This window comes from Coregonus lavaretus, assembly GCF_964263955.1.
Source record: "Coregonus lavaretus genome assembly, chromosome: 14".
Taxonomy (NCBI): Eukaryota; Metazoa; Chordata; class Actinopteri; order Salmoniformes; family Salmonidae; genus Coregonus; species Coregonus lavaretus.
Window position 1 is genome coordinate 39,001,440 of NC_140001.1, and position 12,033 is coordinate 39,013,472.

A 12,033-nucleotide genomic window follows, 5' to 3' on the forward strand; every position below is an offset into this window, starting at 1 on the left:
ATTCTGGTCTCCGAATGGAGGCTTGGGTTCAAATCCAACTTCTGACAATGCTTTTCCCGATAAAAGTCGGCGTTAAACAATCTACACAGTGGATTCCCTCAAGTGGTGAAAGGAAAACACATGAACCAGGAATAATAGTTTGATACATTTCACCAATTCCTTGCTTTTCAATGGCATTGTCTTTTTAGTATTATTTTTTAAATTAGGTTGTAAATTAATAGCCTAAGTCTAGCATGTACAGTCGTGGTCAAAAGTTTTGAGAATGACACAAGTATTGGTCTCCACAAAGTTTGCTGCCTCAGTGTTCTTAGATCTTTATGTCAGTAGTTACTATGGTACACTGAAGTATAATTACAAGTATTCCATAAGTGTCAAAGGATTTCATTGACAATGACATTAAGTTTATGCTAAGAGTCAATATTTGCAGTGTTGACCCTGCTTTTTCAAGACCTCTGTAATCCGCCCTGGCATGCTGTCAATTAACTTCTGGGCCACATCCTGACTGATGGCAGCCCATTCTTGCATAATCAATGCTTGGAGTTTGTCAGAAGATGTGGGTTTTTGTTTGTCCACCCGCCTCTTGAGGATCGACCACAAGTTCTCAATGGGATTAAGGTCTGGGGAGTTTCCTGGCCATGTCGATGTTTTGTTCCCCGAGCCACTTAGTTATCACTTTTGCCTTATGGCAAGGTGCTCCATCATGCTGGAAAAGGCATTGGTCGTCACCAAACTGTTCTTGGATGGTTGGGAGAAGTTGCTCTCGGAGGATGTGTTGGTACCATTCTTTATTCATGGCTGTGTTCTTAGGCAAAATTGTGAGTGAGCCCACTCCCTTGGATGAGAAGCAACCCCACAGATGAATGGTCTCAGGATGCTTTACTGTTGGCATGATACAGGACTGATGGTAGCGCTCACCTTGTCTTCTCCGGACAAGGTGTTTTCCGGATGGCCCAAACAATCGGAAAGGGGATTAATCAGAGAAAATGACTCTACCCCAGTCCTCAGCAGTCCAATCCCTGTACCCTTTGCAGAATATCAGTCTGTCCCTGATGTTTTTCCTGGAGAGAAGTGGCTTCTTTGCTGCCCTTCTTGACATCAGGCCATCCTCCAAAAGTTTTAGCCTCACTGTGCGTGCAGATGCACTCACACTTGCCTGCACTCACACCTGCCTGCTGCCATTCCTGAACAAGCTCTGCACTGGTGGTGCCCCGATCCCGCAGCTGAATCAACTTTAGGAGACGGTCCTGGCGCTTGCTGGACTTTCTTGGGCGCCCTGACGCCTTCTTCACAACAGTTGAACCTCTCTCCTTGAAGTTCTTGATGATCCGATAAATGGTTGATTTAGGTGCAATCTTACTAGCAGCAATATCCTTGCCTGTGAAGCCCTTTTTGTGCAAAGCAATGATGACGGCACGTGTTTCCTTGCAGGTAACCATGGTTGACAGAGGAAGAACAATGATTTCAAGCACCACCCTCCTTTTAAAGCTTCCAGTCTGTTATTCTGACTCAATCAGCATGACAGAGTGATCTCCAGCCTTGTCCTCGTCAACACGCTCACCTGTGTTAACGAGAGAATCACTGACATGATGGCAGCTGGTCCTTTTGTGGCAGGGCTGAAATGCAGTGGAAATGTTTTTGGGGGATTAAGTTCATTTTCATGGCAAAGAGGGACTTTGCAATTAATTGCAATTCATCTGATCACTCTTCATGACATTCTGGAGTATATGCAAATTGCCATCATCAACACTGAGGCAGCAAACTTTGTGGAGACCAATACTTGTGTCATTCTCAAAACTTTTGACCACGACTGTATTCTACTACATTTAAAACTTTAGTTTACAGAATATGAAAAAACTTCACAGTTGTCAGGATGTCTGAGCGGTCTAATGCACCAGTCTCAAAGAGGAAATTCTTCCTGAAGATAGGGGATTTCTGGTCTATGAATGTAGACGTGAGTTCAAACCCCACTTCTGACAATGCTTTTCCCTTTTTTTGTCCATTAAAATAACATCAAATTGATCAGAAATACAGTGCAGACATTGTTAATGTTGAAAATGGCTATTGTAGCTGGAAACGGCTGATTTGTAATGGAATATCTACATAGGCGTACAGAGGCCCATTATCAGCAACCATCAGTCCTGTGTTCCAATGGCACGTTGTGTTTGCTAATCCAAGTTTATCATTTTAAAAGGCTAATTGATCATTAGAAAACCCTTTTGCAATTATGTTAGCACAGCTGAAAACTGTTGTGCTGATTAAAGAAGCAATAAAACTGTCCTTCTTGAGACTAGTTGAGTATCTGGAGCATCAGCAATTGTGGGTTCGATTACAGGCTCAAAATGGCCAGAAACAAAGAACTTTCTTCTGAAACTCGTCAGTTTATTCTTGTTCTGAGAAAGGAAGGCTATTCTATGCGAGAAATAGCCAAGAAACTGAAGATCTCGTACAACGCTGTATACTACTCCCTTCACAGAACAGCGCAAACTGGCTCTAACCAAAATAGAAAGAGGAGTGGGAGGCCCCGGTGCACAACTGAGCACGAGGGCAAATACATTAGAGTGTCTAGTTTGAAAAACAGGCACCTCACAGGATCTCAACTGGCAGCTTCATTAAATAGTACCCGCAAAACACCAGTCTCAACGTCAACAGTGAAGAAGTGACTCCGGGATGCTGACATTCTAGGCAGAGTTGCAAAGAAAAAGCCACTTCACTGAAAAAATGGCTTTTCTTTAGAAAACAAGGACATTTTTAAGTGACCCCAAACTTTTGAACGGTAGTGTAAGTATTCAGACCATTTACTCAGTACTTTGTTGAAGCACCTTTGGCAGCGATTACAGCCTCGAGTCTTCTTGGGTATTACGCTACAAGCTATGCACACCTGTATTTGTGGAGTTTCTCCCATTCTTCTCTGCAGATCCTCTCAAGCTCTGTCAGGTTGGATGGGGGGCGTCGCTGCACAGCTATTTTCAGGTCTCCCCAGAGATGTTAGATCGGGTTCAAGTCCGGGTTCTAGCTGGACCACTCAAGGACATTCAGAGACTTGTCCCAAAGCCACTCCTGCATTGTCATAGCTGTGTGCTTAGGGTCATTGTCATGTTGGAAGGTGAACCTTCGCCCCAGTCTGAGGTCCTGAGCAGGTTTTCATCAAGGATCTCTCTATACTTTGCTCCATTCATCTTTCTCTCGATCCTGACTATTCTCCCAGTCCCTGCCGCTGAAAAATATCCCCACAGCATGATGCTGCCACCACCGTGCCTGGTTTCCTCCAGACGTGACGCTTGGCATTCAGGCCAAAGAGTTCAATCTTGGTTTCATCAGACCAGAGAATCTTGTTTCTCATGGTCTGAGTCCTTTAGGTGCCTTTTGGCAAACTCCAAGCAGGCTGTCATGTGTCTTTTACTAAGGAGTGGCTTCCGTCTGGCCACTCTACCATAAAGGCCTGATTGGTGGTGTGCTGCAGAGATGGTTGTCCTTCTGGAAGGTTCTCTCATCTCCACAAAGGAACTCTGGACCTCTGTCAGAGTGACCATCAGGTTCTTGGTCACCTCCCTGACCAAGGCCCTTCTCCCCCGATTGCTCAGTGGTTCCAGACTTCTTCCATTTAAGAATGATGGAGGCCACTGTGTTCTTGGGGACCTTCAATGCTGCAGAAATTTTTTGGTACCCTTCCCCAGATCTGTCCCTCGACACAATCCTGTCTCGGAGCTCTACGGACAATTGCTTTGACCTCATGGCTTGGTTTTTGCTTTGACATGCACTGTCAACTGTGGGACCTTATATAGACAGGTGTGTGCCTTTCCAAATCATGTCTAATCAATTGAATTTACCACAGGTGGACTCCAATCAAGTTGTAGAAACATCTCAAGGATGATTGATGGAAAAAGGATGCACCTGAGCTCAATTTCGAGTCTCATATCAAAGGGTCTGAATACTTGTGTAAATACGTTTTTTTATTTTTTGTTGCAAAGATTTCTAAAAAACAGTTTTTGTGTTGTCATTATGGGGAAATGTTTTATTTAATCAATTTTAGATTATGGCTGTAACGTAACAAAATGTGGAAAAAGTCAAGGGGTCTGAATACTTTCCGAATGCACTGTATACAGACAGACCGACCGACCGACCGACAGACAGACAACCAGTTACATTACAACCAGAAGTTACATTATGATATAGTCAAGTTTTTTTAATGAATAGAAAAAAATAAGAGAAAAAATTATAATTTCACAATGTATTATAGTTCAACAGTATAACCATGAAAAATGTGAAAGGCCCAGCAACACTAAGTTACTGTAAGTAGATTTGAAAAGGGTTAGTCTTCTCATGAATGTACTTTTCCAGGATTTGTTTGTCGAAAGTCAGATAACCTCAAGTATGGACATGTCTAACATTATTAAGAATACTGTAGTGTTTGATTGGTGACGGTTAAAAGCTTGGCTAACAAATGACAGAGCAATAGCCACAATGTATTCTCAGATCATTATTCCCCAAGGACAGTTTACATTGACTTGACCTTGACTTTAAGGACAAGTAGGATAATTAGAGCGGGAAAAAACATGTGGCATGCACTGTGCACACCACCAGGGCTTCAGCTTAGCTCAGGGTGACATACATCCTTCAAAACTCTGTGCCTGTCTTTACCTTTAATGTTAGGGCCCTTCCATTTAAAAACACAACAGCTACCTATAGTAGAGAACCAGAATACAATGATTCCTTTCTCTGCATGAGTAGGTACGGGCACATTTGTTTGGGAGAGAAACCACTTGGTATCTCCATTCCAGACTAAATACTGTTGGATGTTCTCTAGGACTATGGAGTACACATACTTTTTAAGTGAGCATTAAAGCCATGTCTAAGGGTTGAAAACGTTTTGGTCTTCATCAACAGACTGCACTGTGCCACACAAACGCCCCAGGGCTATTATGTGAAGGTAGTTAAGTTTATAAAGGAAAGGCATGCGGCTTGGTTCAGTGTATTGATGTATAATCAGTCTATGGGAATCCCCAGCCATCTTTGTCTACACAGCCCAAACTCCAGACAGACAGACAGAGAGATGAGGTGGAGGGTGTTGTCCTGGGTTCCACTCTCTACAACAGCTTTGTTTTCAACCTTAGTTTAGGAAGGCTTTGTGTATGTCTGTTCTACAGTTTGGTGAACTTGTAGATAACATCCGTAGAAGGTTTTGTGTGATGGCTCACGCAACATAACAAAGCTGGACACAGGGAGAATGAGAAGTAAACTGTTTGGGTTGGCACCAATGGGAGTTTGATAGATTATGCCAATGAGAAAGCAAAGGCCTCTGTTATCCCACCCACCAGACTGTTTACCTTTGGAAACCTATAGGTTACATCCACACATCTGTCATATACAATCTTCTTCCATGATAGTGGCATGATAATGCCTCGTCCAGAGCTCTACATGTCAAGTTCCTTTTATTGAAGGGATGTTGCAGCCATTTCACTATTCACCTGGGTCTAAATTCTACCTTGAGTTATTCACAGGTAACAGGTAAATCATTCACTGACGTCAATGGGAGATTTACATAATCATTGAGTTTCACATGGGGATCACAACCTCTCCCTCAACGTGAGTGAGACAAAGGAGCTGATCGTGGACTACGGGAAAAGGAGGGCCGAGCACGCCCCCATTCACATTGACGGGGCTGTAGTGGAGCGGGTCGAGAGCTTCACGTTCCTTGTTGTTCACATCACTAAGGACCTATACTGGTCCAAACACACCAAGACAGTCATGAAGAGGGCACGACAACGCCTATTACCCCTCAGGAGGCTGAAAAGATTTGGCATGGGACCTCAGATCCTCAAAAAGTTGTACAGCTGCACCATCGAGAGCATCCTAACTGGTTGCATCACCGCTTGGTATGGCAACTGCTCGGCATCTGACAGCAAGGCGCTACAGAAGGTAGTGCCATCCAGGACCTCTATACCAGGCGGTCAGAGGAAGGCCCTAAAAATTGTCATAGACTCCAGCCACCCAAGTCATAGACTGTTCTCTCTGCTACCGCACGGCAAGCGGTGCCGGAGAGCCAAGTCTGGGACCAAAAGGCTCCTTAATTGCTTCTACCCCCAAGCCATAAGACTGCTGAACTGTTAATCAAATGGCTATCTGGACTTTTTGCATTGACCCCCTTATTTTATTATTATTTATAATTTTTTGCACTGACCCTCTTGCACAGGCTCGATGTACACTCACTGGACTCTAACCACACACTCACACATAGTACACTGATGCTCCAACACACACACACATATGGACACACACACAAAACACACACATGTATATTGACGCCACACACACATACATTCACATTCCTTCACACTCTTCACATATGCTGGTGCTACTCTCTGTTTATTATCTATGCATAGTCACTTTACCCCTACCTACATGTACATATTACCTCAATTACCTCTACTAACCCATACCCCCGCACATTGACTCGGTACCGGTACCCCTTGTATACAGCCTCATTATTGTTATTTTATTGTGTTACTAGTTTTTATTTAGTTGAGCAAATTTTTGTTACTTACTTTTTAAATTTCTGTATTGTTGGTTAAGGGCTCGTGAGTAAGCATTTCACGGTAAGGTCTACACCTGTTGTATCCGGCGTAGGTGACAAATATCATTTGATTTGATTTGATTTGAAGCTAGGATTCGGCCCCCTAGTTTATATTCTGAGGACTGAGTGCCCCTTTTGAGGATCATTAAACATGTAAACAAGTGCATGCAGCGTTAGCACGTCAGTAATTATTAACATGGATAGTGCCTTAGGACAGCCTTCCGGAACATTTATGTCTCACTTGAACATGTTTAGATGTTCCAGACCACTCACTGGAACACGGTGGAAATAGGTGCTTATGGGATCAACCTGAGGACGCATATTAAGTCAGGTGGTTGGGTCAATGTACAAAATCCAGAAATGTGTCTGTAAAGTGCTTTGTTAAATATGTTTGAGTTTAAAATGGACAATACTGTGAGATGGCCTAATTGTTGGGATTTCATATTGTGAATAAACATTTATGTACTCGGTACAGTGTAGATACATAGTCCTCCAAATGATACTGCTGAGTAATCCAGTCAGGCCATTGCCTGTACCTTGAGTCATAATGTGATTGTTAGGTTGGAAAGATGCAGAATGCATTGTATGTTGTCAAACATAACATGAAACCATTTCCTCTCAGTGGCATAGCATATGAATCATCTAGTTTAATAGACCCATGAATCAAGTTAAGTATGCCTTTTCAATAGGGTCTCTTCACTACACCCAGCTCTTACTTCCTTCCCTTTCAACCCAATACCTCACAGCTCGTATGTCCAATTTGTCTATAATACATTTTATGATTTTAATTAATCTTAACTATATTTGCTTGTTCCACTCTTTGTCAGGTTGAGTGCTGTGATTGCACTGTACTTCCTCAAATGTTAAAAGGTTAGTTTGTGCACATACTGCTACTGTATGCCTACTTCACTCCAAATGATGCACAGTGGGATCTGGTGACAGCTATTTCACTCCTACTGGGTTGCCAAGACCAGAAGTACGTCATTGCCACATCAGGAGGGCAGTAGGATCGCTGTGTCATGTTAAGTCTCATTCCCCAGAGTCTGAGGTCAGCGGGGGCTACCTAGTAACTCATACTTACTGTAGGGCCACTCAGACAGTATCTAGAGCAAAGCTCTATTCACAACCTTCGCAGCAGTGTTTGTGTATCCCAGTCATTAAAGCTGTAACTATACAGGTTTAGCAGCTGTAGGTTATTCTGTTTGATTTGAATGTACTTCACAGGTATGTGTTCTGTTCAAGTCATGTCTGGAGGCTAAAGGAACTTCTGTCAGGTCCTACTTAACCCACACAGGACAAGTCAGAAGATACTGTAGGTCTTCCATCATCATCATCACCACCATCATCATCTGAACATTGTCTCAGTGTTCTCTCCATGTCAGCGTTTTGTTCAGAGATAGTGTTTTAGGAGGCTGGGCTCTCGGGAAGAGAACTCCTCACAGACAGATGGGAGATTCTTCTCCTGGACAGTGCTACTCTCTAAAATGACCTCAATTTTAACTGAGCATTCCACTCACACCTCCTTCTTTCCCTAGTCTAACATAAAATATACAATAAAAGCAAGTTGTCCTTTGGGTTTGCATAATGTTTCTCACCTAAAACTATTGGCAAAGAGCAAAATGTTATTTTCACACACAGCACTTGTTGCAAGGGGCTTGTAGACTACTGTTTCTGGAAGAAGGGGAATAGGGAGAGAAATTAGAGAGCAATGAGAGTTCTCATTTGTAAATGCAGAGTTTATACAGTAGGGGAAAAAAGTATTTAGTCAGCCACCAATTGTGCAAGTTCTCCCACTTAAAAAGATGAGAGAGGCCTGTAATTTTCATCATAGGTACACGTCAACTATGACAGACAAAATTAGAAAAATAAATCCAGAAAATCACATTGTAGGATTTGTAATGAATTTATTTGCAAATTATGGTGGAAAATAAGTATTTGGTCAATAACAAAAGTTTCTCAATACTTGTGGGAGCAATTATTTGTTGGCAATGACACAGGTCAAACGTTTTCTGTAAGGTTTTCACACACTGTTGCTGGTATTTTGGCCCATTCCTCCATGCAGATCTCCTCTAGAGCAGTGATGTTTTGGGGCTGTCGCTGGGCAACACGGACTTTCAACTCCCTCCAAAGATTTTCTATGGGGTTGAGATCTGGAGACTGGCTAGGCCACTCCAGGACCTTGAAATGCTTCTTACGAAGCCACTCCTTCATTGCCCGGGCGGTGTGTTTGGGATCATTGTCATGCTGAAAGACCCAGCCACGTTTCATCTTCAATGCCCTTGCTGATGGAAGGAGGTTTTCACTCAAAATCTCACGATACATGGCCCCATTCATTCTTTCCTTTACACGGATCAGTCGTCCTGGTCCCTTTGCAGAAAAACAGCCCCAAAGCATGATGTTTCCACCCCCATGCTTCACAGTAGGTATGGTGTTCTTTGGATGCAACTCAGCATTCTTTGTCCTCCAAACACGACGAGTTGAGTTTTTACCAAAAAGTTCTATTTTGGTTTCATCTGACCATATGACATTCTCCCAATCCTCTTCTGGATCATCCAAATGCACTCTAGCAAACTTCAGACGGGCCCGGACATGTACTGGCTTAAGCAGGGGGTCATGTCTGCACTGCAGGATTTGAGTCCCTGGCGGCGTAGTGTGTTACTGATGGTAGGCTTTGTTACTTTGATCCCAGCTCTCTGCAGGTCATTCACTAGGTCCCCCCGTGTGGTTCTGGGATTTTTGCTCACCGTTCTTGTGATCATTTTGACCCCACGGGGTGAGATCTTGCGTGGAGCCCCAGATCGAGGGAGATTATCAGTGGTCTTGTATGTCTTCCATTTCCTAATAATTGCTCCCACAGTTGATTTCTTCAAACCAAGCTGCTTACCTATTGCAGATTCAGTCTTCCCAGCCTGGTACAGGTCTACAATTTTGTTTCTGGTGTCCTTTGACAGCCCTTTGGTCTTTGGCCATAGTGGAGTTTGGAGTGTGACTGTTTGAGGTTGTGGACAGGTGTCTTTTATACTGATAACAAGTTCAAACAGGTGCCATTAATACAGGTAACGAGTGGAGGACAGAGGAGCCTCTTAAAGAAGAAGTTACAGGTCTTATTATTTTCCACCATAATTTGCAAATAAATTCATAAAAAATGTGATTTTCTGGATTTATTTTTCTCAATCTGTCTGTCATAGTTGACGTGTACCTATGATGAAAATTACAGGCCTCTCTCATCTTTTTAAGTGGGAGAACTTGCACAATTGGTGGCTGACTAAATAATTTTTCCCCCCACTGTATGTGTACTACTGAGTGCAATATTCTGTAAAAACACACTGCAATATGCAGGTCCTCAAGCCCTCATGACAAATCAGTTTGATCTTATTTGCTTTCATTAATCTCTTAGCAGGCTTTAAAATGTTAAACATGCAGCATTTTCTTTGATGAATTACTGAAGATTAAAAAACCCATTCTCCAGAGACACCAGTGCTGCCAGTTGCCGAGCCAACAAAAACACACCCTTATCCTATAATCTGTTTTAAAAAACTTAAGACACAGCACACAGAAACATACTGGGAAAAGTTGACATGTCACCAGCTGCAGAAAATGTTCCCTTCCCATTACATCTGTATATCACATCTATAAATCGAGAGAGACAGAAGAGTTCCCGAAGAAGCAGCACAGGGGAGGAATAGAATAACATGAGTATTTGTTGATCAAGCATTTATGAGGACACAATGGTCATTTCACAGGGGTGATGGAACACTCTTCTTAAAGCCCCAGTGCAGTCAAAAATGTGATTTTCCTGTGTTTTATATATATTTCCATACTATGAGGTTGTAATTGTGAACATTATGATAATGCCATTTTAGTGTAAGAGCTGTTTGAAAAGACAGCCTGAAATTTCAGCCTGTTGTGGTGGGATGGAGTTTTGGCTTGTCTGGTGACATCACCAGGCGGTAAATTAGTAGACCAATAACAAAGACAGTTCCAAACCTCTCTGCCAATAACAGCTAGTTTTCAGTTTCCCCCTCCCCACTCAGACCACTCCCAGACAGTCCTAGCAAAAGTCTTGCTTAAGAAATTGATCTTTGCTAAGAAGCTATTTTTGTTTCTTTTTGACCATTTTAATTTAAAACAATCACAGTAAGGTACTTAATTGTTACCCAGAAATGATTTCATACGGCGATAAAAACTGCCGCATTGGACCTTTAAGTCAGACTCTCACAGTTTCTAAGTAGCCATCAATCTTTGATATGTCATATCAGAATACATGTTTCAATGGGATGACATACAACATTCCATCAGACAAGCAGTAACTGTATGTTTTATAAAATATAAACAGATCCGAGCCATGGGAATTTGCGAATGGCAGATCTAGTAGAATATAACTTGTTTTACCATATAAAGGTCATTCTGACTAGACATTCCAACTCTTAGGGAGTCAATATGGAGCCTCCACACAACAATGGCTCTTGTTTGTGACTTAAAAGTATTTGTGCTGTATATTCATCTTAGTCTACATACCAGGCAGTTTCCCAAGCCCATGCCATGAATGCTCAATAGTTGTAGCATAATGTGGAATTGATGACTTATCTCCCCCAAATGAAAAAACAACAGGGATAGCTTAGCCAGAGATTTTTTCACCTGTGGTATTTGAGTAGCATGTTGCAGTTTACTAAAGTCTCATAATTCATACTTTACTGTTATGCCTCTGTTTTGATACACAAAACATTTTCCAGACGTCACATAAAGACCTCTCAACCTCTAAAACAGGGCCAAGCAATACACCTACAATCTGGATCTGTGATAGTGTGCTTTTCTTTGTGGTTGTGGCCTACAGATAAGGCTAAGAAATGCAACTGTATTCATGCCTACGTAAAGAACAAACGTTGTTTTCCCGAGATCATTCATCAGCTCCCCTTGGATTGTATAACATGGGATTCATTCTCCTGGGAGAAAACATACACGCGCACACACCAGCACACAGAGTCTTCATGTACGCTCACAAACACCTCATTCTGAGAGACGAGAGGAAAAGGAGTGGGAGGATTTCCCCCGCTTTCCTTACTTTCTGCTTACATGAGGTCATAGTGACCATCAGGCTTAACAATCACTAGACTGGAGCTAGACCAATAACATCATGTTGCTGTCCACAACAGGAAATACAACGTACTTTCAAGAAAACTAAAAAATGTCAAGAAAACAAAGCTAAGGATGAAATAGAGGTTATGAGTATTATGTGTAAAACCACTTAAAAGTTGTAACTACAAACTAAGTATTTGCTTTGTTAATATTTGAGTATGAAGAATCAAGTAAAGAATCATAATTATTTGAAGATCACAGTAATTTAATAGACAAACTTCCATTATGGGGAGTTTTGATCTTGTTTACAGTATATTGCTGAACTGCGAATGGTATTTGTACAAAAGACAAACAAAAAGGTTACATGAAATAAACTGATTTCAGGA